At 38.3% G+C, this 15160-nt stretch overlaps 1 non-coding gene across 1 annotated transcript; it reads left to right on the forward strand.

Annotated features, from left to right (window-relative positions):
- The first annotated feature begins 12760 nt into the window (after positions 1-12760).
- LOC115801950 (U6 spliceosomal RNA) lies at positions 12761-12867 on the forward strand. Its single transcript, XR_004022329.1, has one exon. It is a non-coding gene; the product is annotated as a U6 spliceosomal RNA (small nuclear RNA).
- Positions 12868-15160: the final 2293 nt, after the last annotated feature.

The following is a 15160-nucleotide window of genomic DNA, read 5'->3' on the forward strand; positions in this document are numbered from 1 at the left end:
TAACTCCTTCTTGAAAAAAATCATTTGCACTTACGGTAGATATGCCATGTTCTCTCAATCCCCTATGACACGGCCTTTGTTATGCCCACTCTCTGGATTGTCTCTCTTTTTGCTCCACCTCTATTCATCTAGTGAGGAGGGCTTATTAGACTTGGTTTGAGCATCATCCATTCCTGGAAACTTTTCCTAGACTCCCTAATCACCTCCAGGCTGGGATAATGCCCTTCCTATGTGCTCTCATAGCATCCCTGAGTTACTCAGTTACAGTCTGCTGCAGCCTTCTGTTTACTCAACTGCATTCCTCTCTAGACTGTAAGTCCCCTGAGGACAGGAACCAAGTGTTATCTGCCATTGAAGCCCTAATGTCAGTGGAGCCCAGCATATAGTAAGTGCTCAATAAATGTCTGACAAAAGACTAGATGAGGGCTTCCCTGGTGGCACACTAGTTGAGAGTCTGCCTGCCGATGCAGGGGACATGGGTTCGTGCCCTGGTCCGGGAAGATCCCACATGCCGCGGAGCGGCTGGGCCCGTGAGCCATGGCCACTGAGCCTGCGCGTCCGGAACCTGTGCTCCGCAACGGGAGAGGCCACAACAGTGAAAGGCCCGCATACTGCAAAAAAAAAAAAAAAAAAAAAAAAGACTAGATGAACGCTACTAATTAATTTCATACAACTATCTATAACTCCAGTAGCCTGTATCACTCAAAACAAAAGTAGAAATATTTCTATTTGATGTTTCCTATCATCTGAGTTTGATTTATAAAAGTGGAGGAGTTAAGAAGTAAGGTTCATACCTTCCCTTTCCCAGTGGTCTCAAACCAAATACAAGTCCCTACCTAAGTGCGCTGAGTTCTTTGAGCATGCTTTTAACACCAAGTAGAAGGCAAATGGGAGGGTTATTCCCACTGTGGTCTAAAAACCTTTGGAAAACTAAAGGTGGGGAAGGTCCCGGCATCCTATTTTTCCCAACTGATTTAACAGGATTAAACCATATCCAAACTGGCAACTCCCTTAAGGTGCCTTTCCTACCATGGCTTTGTAACCTAGGAGGCCTAGCTTTTTTCATATGCCACTACCTGTACCTCTAATATCCTCACCAACTCCACTTTGGGACATTTTTATTAAGTATCCATGCTAGTTCTCTAGGACTGCCATAAAAAATACCACAAACAGGGAGGCTTAAATAACAGAAAATTTATTGTCTCACGTTCCAAAATCCAAGGCATCAGCAGGACTGGTTACTTGTGAGGGCTGTAAGGGAAAGATCTGCTCCAGGCCTCTTTCCTTGGCTTATAGATGGCTGTCTTCTCCCTATGACTCTCCAAATGGCATTCTCCCTCTATTCATATCTCTATGTCCAAATTTCCCCTTTCTATAAGGATACCAGTCATATTGGAGAAGGGCCCACACTAATGACATTATATTAACTTGATTACTTCTGTAAAGACCCTATCTCCAAATAAAGTCACATTCTGAGGTACTGAGGGGACACAATTCTTCCTGTAACAGTACTCAGTGTCATAGACAAAGGGGTTTTGCTGGGCTGACAGACAATGTCTCATCACTCTACTGAGAATTCAAGGTATCTACACATTGTTTGATTTGCTGGTTTTCTTAGACACTATAACCTATTGCCACTACTCTTTCAGCCCAAAGTGCTGGCTAGGGTATGCTCTTCCATGTTCTTAGTTCTCTGGTTCCCTAAGGATCCCACTGCTACTATATTTAATTCAAAGAAAATTTTATCTCACTAGATTAGCTTTCTGATATGGACCCAACAGTGCCCCAAACAAAAACCCTAATTTGTTGAGCACTTAAGGTTCCAATAAATGTGTTAAGTTCTTTACTTTCATTATCTGATTTTATCCACAAAAAACCCTATGAGGTAGGTATCATTTTGGAGATAAAGAAGTTAGAGTTAAGAGGCTAAAAGATTTTCCAAGGTCACCAGGCATAAACATGGCTGAGGTAGACTTTAAATCCAGGAGGTCTGACTTCAGATAGAGAATGCTTAACCAACTTACCAGGCTATGCTACTTCCCTGATTATTTTCTTTGATGCTGTAGGAACTAACCCCAAAGAGGAATTTCTAAGCCAAAAGTGATAGAATCTGGAAATGCCAAGTTCTTTCCCAGGCATTATTCTCCTCATACATGGAAGGTCCTTCACTGTGATAGTCTCTCCCTTTGCCCAAACTCTCCAATAGGCTTGCTAAGAGTAACTAGTCTAATGGACACTACATGGCGGTCTGCTAGTAGAAGCACACCTGTCTGTACGTTCCTAATCAAATCTGGGAAAGTGGAAAGGCTTCTATTACACAAATTCTCCTAAAGACACCCCACTATTCCCATTATGCCAACCTCCCATGGTGAATGCGGAAAGCATTTAGACAAACCTCTTCATCATGCCTGTTGTGCTTAAACATAGTTAGGAGGATAAAAATTCCCAGCTTTTATGGACTGCAATAGATGGTATCTTCAAAAGGTCCTTTTGCTGTGTTTATAACTCTAAATGATGACAAATTGGTTTGAATTAGCTCTAGAGTTTTGAAATAGGGGTGTTGCAACTTTGGAGTTTATTGGAGGCAGAAATTTCCACTTTTGACCAGACTGTCTGCTAATGTACTAAGTTATACTGAGCGTAACTCAAAAAACAAAACTGCAAAGCATTCTAACGAGCCTTTATTTGCATAACTCCTTGTGACCCCAATCAACAGCACCATTCCCCACCCTGTGGGCCTTGATGAAAATTCTGATCGCTCATTTTGGGAATTTGTTTTTCACTTTTTTGCTGTATTCCTATAGTGACCGTATCTCACAGGGCTCCTCCCCTTTGAGTGTGAGAAGTCTTTTTCAGTGTACTTCCTTGGGCACAGAAGTGGGAATAAGAGTAACGATTAACCTTTTAGAGTACTTACTGACTAACAGAAACTGTGCTAGGAGTTTTTACTCATTATCCATTAATTCTTTAACAACCATATAAAGTCAGTATTAGCATCCACCCTACTTTACAGGAGTTTTGCCCAAAGCACACAGCTAGGATATGGTGGAGCCAGGATTTGAACTCCATCTGAATTATACTAAATTCCCTGTTTATGGGTTATATTGTATCCCACAAAATTATAGTTCATTCCTCAGATGGCACAGGTGCCCACAGGAGCTGGAAACCACATCTCAACTCAGTATTACTAAGCGCTTTGTCTATAGCTACTGTTACTCAAGGAACCAACAGAAGTGTGTGTGCAGAGGGGTTGAGGGGAGAAAAATCAGAAGGATTCCTTACCTTCTTTGTAAATTATAGCAGTTTTGGAACTTCCTTATTTTAGCATCCAACATATTGTAATAATGGAGAGTGAAAATGGAATTTGCCCATTTATTATACTGGTTTTACTAAGTGGTAAAAATTTTGAATCATTTTTAGATACTCAAAAGGGAAATGATAGTATTAAAAAGAGAATAAGAGAATTCCCATATTAATTTTTTTTAAAGTCTCCATATAATAACTTCTAGCCCATCCAAGATTGCTTAATACCGATTAGTAATGACAATGAAAAATCATTTATGGATTTTTTTGTGAGTGTTCAGAGATACTAATGGGTTTTAGAGTTACTTGGGAATCTTCCTGAGGTCAAAGGAAGAAAATAAAGTATGAAGTGATAATAAAATGTATAAAGCGACTAATGGACAGGTTGTATACATATAATGGTTCCAGCAAAGAAAAAACATTCAATTTTTACAGCATACATTTAAACAAATGGAAATCTCACTGCCATAGCCTCTTGTCTTCACTCAAGAGCTAGTAAGGATGATAACATTGTGTATCACCACTGTCCATATCAGATTCTCAACAATTTCTCAGCCATCAGGTCACTGGCCTCAACCACCTCCACAGCCACTCCCACCCTCAGCTGCCAAAAATCTTATAAAAAGTAGTGGGAAAATAATGCCACATTTAATGAGGCACCAATAAAATGACTTGATCTTACACAGCACAAATAACTAACTAACTCAAGTATGGCTTTTACATGGCAAACATTAATGCTGCAAACAGCTCCCCACAGTCCATTGAGGGATCATGTATCTCTCCAAGCTTTTGCTATATGTGTAAGCCAACAAAATGACAATAAATCAAATGAAATAAAAAGGTGTATGATATCATAAAATTTTGAATTGTAGGAGGGAAATTCAGAGTAAAATTTAATTTGAGGATTTCATTTTAAATCACACAATAGCACTCTTGATTTCCCCAATATAGAGACAAACACAAATAATGTTTTATCAAAAATAAATGTATTAGAGATATGTAATAATGTAAATAATGTAGAAAAATGATGTAACAGATATACTAGAATAATGGATGCTATCATTTCAAAAGAATTTTGTCTGGAGTCATCAGTGGAGCTAATGAAGGAGGATGGATGAGATGTTTAATTGTTGTCCAATAAAACCATCTTGATTCTGGCTCACAGTAAAGTAGGTCTTAATATCTAAGGTCATCAAGTCAACTGGCTACATTATTGAGTGATTCCATTATACGCTTATTATTCTTCTGGGGTTTAGAGTGTACATAAAGTTTATATTAAGTATGCTTGACCTACTACGTAACTCTTACATACTATTCCTGTATTTGAAGAATGCATTTGTTTGAAGTAGGATGTAATTGGTATTTTCCAAATATAAAATCTCTCTTTTAGATATATCAGACTTCATAACTACAACATCCCTATAGTAAAATTAAGCTTGTTTCCAGGTTAATATTGAGCAGAGAGTCTTAAAAATGAATAGATTTCCTCATGAGCAAAATAATTCAACAAGAATTATTTTGTATAGTGGGCAACAGACTAAGCACATCGGGAATATTAAGTGATATATAATTGATAAAGTATACCCTACAAACGTTCAACTGCTATACCTTATCTTTAAACCTTAAACTGTGATCCTATTTTTAATCTGAAGAATTCACATCTGCAATATATAATTTTATGTTTTGTTTGGAAAAGAAAATTTGAACAGTCCAAAAGAATTTTTAGTACTGAGAAGGGAAGAGTAAAGCTACTTGTGAACTGGAAAGCAATAGAAGAAAACACTTTCAAGGGAATACTGGAAAGAAATATGTTAGTATTTAACCGTGATCTCATCGCATAACTATATAGAGTATCTACCTCATCATATTTTGATTTGTTCTTTATGGTACGAACATAGTTAGGGAAAATTTTTAAAACACAAATGCAGAATTACAAAACTTGGTTCCCTGCTTTCATGTTTCATTGCTACCTTCTCACATATGTGGTTTTTGTTGCAGTTAACAGTTTAAAATCTGTGTGCTCCCTCTTCCAAATGATTCACAAGTATGTGAGATAAGCTCTAGGCATCCAAGTCAAAGTCACACCACTTGCTGCCCTGTGAGAAACACACATCTAAATTCTTATCTGTCCTCACCTCTCACCCTCCACCTCTCTCCCTCCAGAGTTTTCACTAACAAGAAAGAACATTCTGTGGGAAATGTTTGTAGAAACTCTAAATGCTTTAAAATATACCAAACTAAACAGGATAATTCATGTTAGTGTGGCTCTCTGTCTTTCCAGCATCAGCTGGTAAATTATCTTTTTTCTGGTACTTTAAAACATTGTGAAATAAATCTGGATGAGAGTATTTGAGAGATAACCAAAGTAAGGAGGAATAGTAAGTAATTTCCTTTAGCATGTTATAGACACACAGTCCCTCCACAATAAGAAATGCTATTTTGGTAATACCTTTATCTTTACTATGGTTTACAACTCCAGGGTTTTCAAATGCAAATATTCTTTTGAATCTTTTGAATCTTTTGAATGCCAATTAAGTGCATGCTCAGTGGATAGATATTATGAGAGAAATGAAAGATATAAAATAGAGTGGCTTATCTTTAAAATATAAAATATTTAAAATTCAGTTGACGATGCTATATATTTTTTAATAAGATACACAGATTTATAAATACGTATGTATAAGTTTTTTGACAGAGGACCACAGAAAGAGTGCTGGAATCCATGAAATTCATATAAGAAAGAAGCAATCACTTTTTTGTGGGCTGGTCCAGAAAGGTTTTACAGAGAGTTGGGCCTTGAAGTATGGATAGAATTTCAATAGTTAGGAAAGAGTGGAATAGTGTGAGCAAAGGTCTAAAAGTTAGAAAACCCTAAGCAGATTCTGGAAAAAGTGGAAATAATTCACAATGGTCACCCAAATTCTGGTGCTTTAACAAGAGATGGTTTCATTAATTATTCTTCACCTTTCTTCCTGATTAGAGATTTTAGACACTGAGAAGATTATGGTGGTGTTCCCATTCATACTCACACATATATATTTAAAATAAAAGGAAGAGAGCCTTTAAAATGAGTCAAAGGAAGTCAAAATTCTGATTTGTTTCATCTTGGAATAATAAAATCTATTGGGTGCAGTGTTGTTGGTTCCCCTACTTTGCTGATGAATTAAGTTTACAAGATTGTGTTTATCCTGCCACTGGGAAATCCAAGACTATGGCTGGCAGAATTAACCTTAAGGAACGCAGTTATATCTCCCAAAGTTTTTAGTTTTTATATAAGGAAAAGATTAGACTCAGAATTCTTCAACCTCAGCACTATAGATATTGGGGGTCAGGTGATTCTTTGTTGTAGGGGACTGCCCTGTGCTTTGTAGGGTAGTGGGCAGCATCCCTGGGGCCTCTACCTACTAGACGGCAGTAGCAGTTGTAACAACCAAAAATGTGTCCAGATATTGCCAAAAGTCCTCTGGGGACAAAATCACTCCTTAAGAACCAGGGGTTAGAGGAAGGCATTAAAACTAGTGAACAGGAAAACCCACCAAATTTCCCCAGAAAATTCAGAAATACCTTTCCAAGCTCTATTTGCACTTATATATTAATTGACTATTTAGGAGTGAGAAGACACTTATTGTGTGTATTGTCTGTTACCATCAGTATTGGGCCAAGAGATGAGTAGGTAGATAACTAATTATATACAAGCCGAAAGATTAACACAAATCAGGAAACCATTAATGGCTATTCACAGCCAACACAGAAACACTGTTATCTGCACCTGTGAGAAACATTTGATACAAAACAATGAAGCCATCAGAAAACTATCAGTTTGGGGGATAAGTTGTTTTTTGAAATTTGTGGCTTCCTTGAACTTCAAAAGCCAATAGAGGCAGTAAAACTAGATCCCACTTGGAAAGGTATTTGTTTATTCTGCTTATCTGCAGCCAAAGCTAACAATCTTAATGGTTTTAAACACCTTAATATTTCACAGCATTGGGAAGGCCTAATTTGCAGATAGACATATCTATCTATACATGAGCACATGTCTTCATGAGAGCCTTGACATACAGTCAAAACTAACTTAAAAGCATTTAGACTTAATTATTTCTAAACAATGAGTCAAGGGCAAACAAAATGGTGAGCTGGTTATCTTTTTTTTTTCTCAGTTAAAATATAAAGTAGAATTTAAAAAAGAAGAAAAGAAAAGGAAAGGAAAGGAAAGGGAAGGGAAGGGAAGGAAAGGAAAGGAAAGAAAAGGAAAGGGGAAAAGAAAAGAAAAGAAAAAAGAAGAAAAGAAAACAAAAGTGAAGAAGAGGGTAAGCAAAACAAAATCTCATCGCCATAATCTCCCTGCCACTATTCTGAGAACAATTCTGAAAGATATTTTTTATACTCCTAGACTTTTAAGCAACCTGAATGTAGGTACCATGTTACTTTCATCTTTATATTCCCAGCTCATAAAACATGGCTTATATAGTAAGTACTTAATACAGGTTTGTGATGTGAATTAATAAGATGAAAGAAGGAAAAGAATATCAATTAAAAACTCTGAAATATATGAGTATAAAGTTGACTATGAAATAATTTTTAATATGAACTCCCTTGTTACTATTTTTATTCACAGAGACTCAGCCTCTCATTCCAAAATTTTATCCTTTTACATGATCAAATCACACATTACTGAATTATAAAGTACTTATATAATTTCATGGGATTCCCAAAACAATCCTATGAAGTAAATACCATTATTCCTCTCATATAGGAAACACAATATTACAAGCTCAGAAAGGTTAAGTGATGCCCAAGGCAGTAAGTAATAGAGCAGGACTCAACACAAGCTTCAATTCTAAGCCACCCTGAGTATATAGTATCTCAAGTGATGTCAGTGGAGAATAACATTTAGCTTGCTGCGGTGTTTCAATTGCGCATAGTTGTTAAAAAAAACATGCACTGGTGTCAGGATCCCAGCCCCACGAATTACTAGTTTTGGATCTTGAGCAACTTCAGCTCTCTGAATCTGTCTCTTCATCTGAAGAACTGAGTGATAATATCTACCCCATAGATTTGATATAAAGATTAAATGAGATAATGTGTTTAGCAAACTTAGCACTTACCCCCTCAGTAGTAACCATTGCCATATTTCATCCCCAATCCAAAGGAATCTATGTCATAGTGGATACTGTTTATGTGGAGTTCTGAAGGTATCCAGACCATTTATGGCAACACCAGCACTTTCTGGTTTTCAGAACCTCTTGTCACTATGCCCTTTTATAAACTTTTACTCCGTAAAAGTTGAATTCTCTGATTACTCAAAATTTGAATAGATTACATGTTAAGATATATGTGAAGTCCTGGGTCTGGGTAAGTAGAATTTGATGGTGGAACGTAAAAGAAAGCTTTCTAGTTAAAGAATTCACTAGGAAGATTTTTGAAAGTTCAGTTCTACATTTGTAAAGTTTAGGAGGCAATATAGGTCTCTTGCATGAATAAAAATAAAGAGTGCTTCTCTGCTTATTTGGGGATTGACACTGTTGTAAATGCTATACATATATTAGCTCATTTCAACCTGACACCAACATACATGAGGTAGGATTTATCATCACCATCCTCATTATACACAGATGGGGGAACAAGTACTGAGAAGTTAAATAACTTGACCAAGTCAACCCAGCTAGTAAGTAATGAGATGATTTGAATCCAGAGTCCATGCTCATATGCACTGTACTGTACTGCCCCTCTCCAGAGTATCCTATCACTAATCAATCACACATTCACAAGGAGTCTACAGAATGGTGCAGTCACCCCTGTACATTTCACATCAAGCCTTCTGTCAGTTCACAGAGACGTCTGTAGCACATGCTGTTGATATCCTGCTCCACACTTTGACTCCCCAGTTCACTTACAGCTACAGTACAATTCATGACAAATGGACAACTTCTTACCTGGGTTTCTCTTGACCCTGCCTGTCTAAAGGCTTTTTCAGGGACTATGGAAGCAGGACCTACCAAAGACAGGCACAACCTACAAGTACAGGAGAATTAAAGACCCTAGGGGCAAACTTCAATTAATGCAAAATAGGAATTAATAAATGCCCAGTTTCCCCATCCCATTCACTTTCTCAAAGGGCCCCTAGTGGAACTGAGTCCAGTTGGCCCACAGCAGTAAACTGTTCATTAAAATACCTGGTATTGGCTCTCTCCACCTCCTTGTCTCACTTTCCACACGCCCTCACTTATGTTTTCTGGGATCATCTTTTAAATAGGCTACCTGCACCCATGGCCTTTTCTCAAGTTCTGCTTTGGAACAACCCAAATCAAAGTAAATCAGCTGGGCATCCAGAAGTTGCTTGCTGTCTACAATCCCACGATCCCCTTGACCCCAGCTCCATCTACGTCAGCTTGCCAAGGACCAGGCTTCATGGGAGGAGCATAGTGGAATGATGAGGGGCTTCAGAAGGAGGCTTTGATTCTTTGGATTCTTCAAATTGAAACAAAAACAAACACTTCCTCTTGCTGATGTCTACCATTCTCATAATATTGCTTCAATAGGTTGTGATGCTAACCAAATTTCTTTCTCTCTACCTTTACTAAAGACTTCCTACCAAGAAGAAAGAGTAGGGGTAGAGAAGGGGTAAGAAGAGAAGAAAACACCATACCACCAAACAAGGATTACAAAAATCAAAAAAGTTATTAGTGTATCTAAAAAGATTGCTATGAATGTGCTGTGTGTGTCATTAGGAAGCTGAATGATCCTACGAAGTGATATCCTTCTGAGATATGGGATTCAGTGGAAAGAGTATGCACAAACCTTGAGACATACATACCTGAGTTTGAACTTCAACTTTATCAAAAAGAGTATGAAATTAGGGAAATTAACTTCCTGAAGCCCTATTTTTCATACATATACAATGGTGTGGAAATATTTGCCTCTCAAAATTGTTAAAGATTTAAATGAGATAAGGTATGTGGAACTTGCTGGCAAGTGTTTAATAAAATTGTTTTCCTTTCCCTGTCTACCCATGCCCCATCCCGATCTACCACCCCACAGAGAAAATACCATGGAAAATTTTCTTAATGATCTTCAATCTTACACATGTAGCGATCTCTGCTGCTCTATTGTATTAACGTCCTGGAAATTCTTCTACATTTTTATGGTTAAAAAAACTAATTCAGCGAGCATTTCTTTTGTGGGCATTATGTGCCAGATTCTGCAGGCTAAGTAAGGAAAAGTAAAGAATCAGGGCAAGTCAGGGAAGATGAAAATAAACATCAGATATTGAAACTACAGAGCCAAAGATGTGGGAAGTAAATTTAAGACAAGTGAATAATAGCTTCTATTATGTGCCACTGAAATAGCAAGGAAAATAGATAAGCCTCCCTATCCCTATGACAAATGGACTAGTTTTCAACAAACTACTTTTTTTAAAAGAAGCAGCAGCAGCAGCAGCAAAGGGCACAGACTACCTTTTTTTTTTTTTAACATCTTTTTTTGGGGTATAATTGCTTTACAATGGTGTGTTAGTTTCTGCTTTATAACAAAGTGAATCAGCTATACATATACATATATCTCCATATCTCCCCCCTCTTGCATCTCCCTCCCACCCTCCCTATCCCACCCCTCTAGGTGGTCACAGAGCACCAAGCTGATCTCCCTGTGCTATGTGGCTGCTTCCCACTAGCTATCTACCTTACATTTGGTAGTGTATATATGTCCATGTCACTCTCTCACTTCATCCCAGCTGACCCTTCCCCTCCCCGTGTCCTCAAGTCCATTCTCTACGTCTGTGTCTTTATTCCTGTCCTGTCCCTAGGTTCTTCAGAACCATGTTTTTTCTTTTTTTTTTAGATTTCATATATATGTGTTAGCATATGGTATTTGTTTTTCTCTTTCTGACTTACTTCTCTCTGTATGACAGACTCTAGGTCCATCCACCTCACTACAAATAACTAAATTTTGTTTGTTTAGATGGCTAATATTCCATTGTATATATGTGCCACATCTTATTTATCCATTCATCTGTCGATGCACACTTAGGTTGCTTCAGTGATAGACTACCTTTTATCTCTGATTCCAGCATAGGCTCTTCTACCTTTCACATTTCTCCCATGGAGTTATGTGGCCCCTAATTAAGAGGATCAACAAAAGCAAGTTTTGTACATAAGTGTACTTCATAATGTTTTGAATAACTTTGCAAAATAATCTAACTTTAAATCAGAGGAGCATGCATGTATGTGAATAACTACTCTTCCAGAACCTGAAACCTCCTTTAACTCTTAGAGCTTAAGCCTTCTCAGGGCAGGACCCACATTTAAGATCTGACTAGAAAGCTGGAGAGGATGCCCACCCACAGTTACATCCATTCCATAGAGACAGAGAAAAAGCACAGGGAGCTGTGGCCTGGGGTCACCCAAGATCCAGCTTGCACTAAAATTTATTACATATATTGCGGTGGCCCATTCACTTCTTTGGTGACTGGAAATTGTGGATGGTGGACAGGTCTCAGCCCTCATGCTGAGTCACAGGATCAATGCAACATCCGTACATGCGTGTGGGATTCAGAGAAGTCCAAAACCCTCAGCAGGCCAATACTCCCGTATCTCCAAACTTCAATAACTACTTATTTTGTAAATTACTCTGCTTATTTTTGGAAGATTTTTTAAATTATTACTCAGAGTTCCTAATTTCTCTTCCTAGTTTCTGTTCCTGGGAAGCAGTATTTCATAGAGGTAACAATATTTCTTAACTAGAAATATAACTTCTTGACTTGAATACTTACTCTGCCACTTAATAGCCATATAAGCTCTCTGTGCCTCAATTTCCTCACCAACAGAATTAGGATTGATAATAACACGTATATGATAAAGTTGTTCTTGGGATTAAATAAAGGTTTAAAACTGTGCTGTAGGGCTTCCCTGGTGGCGCAGCGGTTGAGAGTCCGCCTGCCGATGCAGGGCACACGGGTTCGTGCCCCGGTCCGGGAAGATCCCACATGGCGCGGAGCGGCTGGGCCCGTGAGCCATGGCCGCTGAGCCTGTGTGTCCGGAGCCTGTGCTCCGCAATGGGAGAGGCCGCAACAGTGAGAGGCCCGTGTACCGCAAAAAAGAAAAAACAAAAAAACAAAACAAACAAAAAACTGTGCTGTAAGCTATTATGTCTGGTACAAATATATAATAATTTTCTTTCTTAGAAATGAATACTTACAGAAAGGAGACAATGATTTACCAGGTTCTTTGATATGGCCCTGGGCTGCCCATAGCATTATCAACCTTATAAATACTGGACAATGGTGCAAACAATGATGATCCATTATCATGGCTTATATTTTGCTGCCTGGGTGAAATTGTTTGGGTGGTTACTAAAACTTCTCTATTATGTCTGTTTTGTCACATTAATCCATCTAAAAATCAAACCAGTGCATAAGGTCACTGAACCATTCTTTTCTATTTCAACAAAAAACAGTAAATGTGTGCTCGCTTCGGCAGCACATATGCTAAAATTGGAACGATACAGAGAAGATTAGCATGGCCCCTGTGCAAGTATGACACACAAATTTGTGAAGCGTTCCATATTTTTAACTGACAAAGGATTAATCTCCAAAATTTATAAGCAGCTCATGCAGCTCAATAACAAAAAAACAAACAACCCAATCCAAAAATGGGCAGAAGACCTAAATAGACATTTCTCCAAAAAAGATATACAGGCTGCCAACAAACACATGAAAGAATGCTCAACATCACTAATCATTAGAGAAATGCAAATCAAAACTACGAGATATCATCTCACACCAGTCAGAACGGCCATCATCAAAAAATCTAGAAACAATAAATGCTGGAGAGGGGGTGGAGAAAAGGGAACACTCTTGCACTGCTGGTGGGAATGTGAATTGGTACAGCCACTATGGAGAACAGTATGGAGGTTCCTTAAAAAACTACAAATAGAACTACCATATGACCCAGCAATCCCACTACTGGGCATATACCCTGAGAAAACCATAATTCAAAAAGAGTCATGTACCAAAATGTTCATTGCAGCTCTATTTACAATAGCCCAGAGATGGAAACAACCTAAGTGTCCATCATCAGATGAATGGATAAAGAAGATGTGGCACATACATACAATGGAATATTACTCAGCCATAGAAAGAAATGAAATTGAGCTATTTGTAATGAGGTGGATGGACCTAGAGTCTGTCATACAGAGTGAAGTAAGTCAGAAAGAGAAAGACAAATACCGTATGCTAATACATATATATGGAATTTAAGGAAAAAAATGTCATGAAGAACCTAGGGGTAAGACAGGAGTAAAGACACAGACCTACTAGAGAATGGACTTGAGGATATGGGGAGTGGGAAGGGGAAGCTGGGACGAAGTGAGAGAGTGGCATGGACATATATACACTACCAAACGTAAAATAGATAGCTAGTGGGAAGCAGCTGCATAGCACAGGGAGATCAGCTCGGTGCTTTGTGACCACCTAGAGGAATGGAATAGGGAGGGTGGGAGGGAGGGAGACGCAAGAGGGAAGAGATATGGGAACATATGTATAACTGATTCACTTTGTTATAAAGCAGACACTAACACACCATTGTAAAGCAATTATACTCCAATAAAGATGTAAAAAAAAAATAGTAAATGTAAGTAATTCCTCTCAGAGCTGAGAAGGTGAGTGGCATTTCAATTACCACACTTCCTAGGCTGTCTGCTTCAGTGAATATGTAGTATTTTCAGTGCATTTTCAGCCTGTAGGGACAGGCTTCATGGTAGTGGAAAATATTCATTGAGCAACTTCAAACAGAATCAGACCTTTACTGAAGCACTCCAACAAGCACTGATAACCAGTGACAGAACAACCATGGTACAGTATGAACAGCCATGATACATTCAAGTTCATGATACATTCAACCAAAATCCTTTGGTTATTTAGGTCACAGATGATGAAACTCAGGATCAGAGAGACCAAGCTGTAGTGAAATTGACTTCCCATTAACAAAGTTGAGTTTCAAAACCATGATCAAGCAAAGATCTAAAAGGGGAATTATGTCCATAAAAATATATAAAATCTAGCAACTGGTCTAGAGCTCCACCATCAAATCCTTTTCACCTATTACAACTCTTCCAAAGTATTCAAACAATGAAAGGCATCATATATATTATAAACAATATATGACTTACTTTAAAAATACAGACTCTACAGTTGATGAAAGAATCATGGAACATATGAAGGACAAAAGGCACGAGAGACTTTGGGTTGTGAGTTAAGCAGTGGGGGAGAGAAAGTGAGTGCCTTCCATCAATTCTGAAAGCTCAAGTACAGAGGACAGAGCTTGCTGTTTGATGCAGGTTCCTCTTTAGCCTTTTTCGAGGCAATAAAGACAGGAATGGAGTGGGCATTCCTTTCACTGCACTATAAATCTTGGCATCACGACACATACAATGATATGCCTGCAGTCTCTCCCAGGAACATGACTGTGAAGTTCACTCATAAAGACTGCATATTCCTGAGACTCTCTCTCCCGCCCCTCCATACTAATGCTCCCAATACCAGAGCTGGGAGAACCAGGGCAGGAGAGGCTTTAGGAATCAGCAGTGAAATTTTCCTTGTAATTAAGGGAGTCCTGAGGCTGAATTAACAAGTAAGTAAAATTTTTCTTTTACACCTTTTCATTCTCTCCCTGAGGCTTTGGTTCCCCACCTCCTCTTCCTCCCTCCCTCCAGGGCTCCTTGTATCCATTTTCATGAGATCATCTGTAAAAAAATTAAATTCCTGCTAAATTATTATGCCCCTTAGGATACCTGCTTTTTAAGTGATGATTCCCTATAAAACCAAGAGGTCATCAAAAGCCAACCAGCTGAATTCTAGGCAATC

This window comes from Delphinapterus leucas, chromosome 17, assembly GCF_059928025.1.
Source record: "Delphinapterus leucas isolate spDelLeu-1000000601 "Yukka" chromosome 17, BTC_Dleu_Yukka2, whole genome shotgun sequence".
In the NCBI taxonomy this organism is placed as follows: domain Eukaryota; kingdom Metazoa; phylum Chordata; class Mammalia; order Artiodactyla; family Monodontidae; genus Delphinapterus; species Delphinapterus leucas.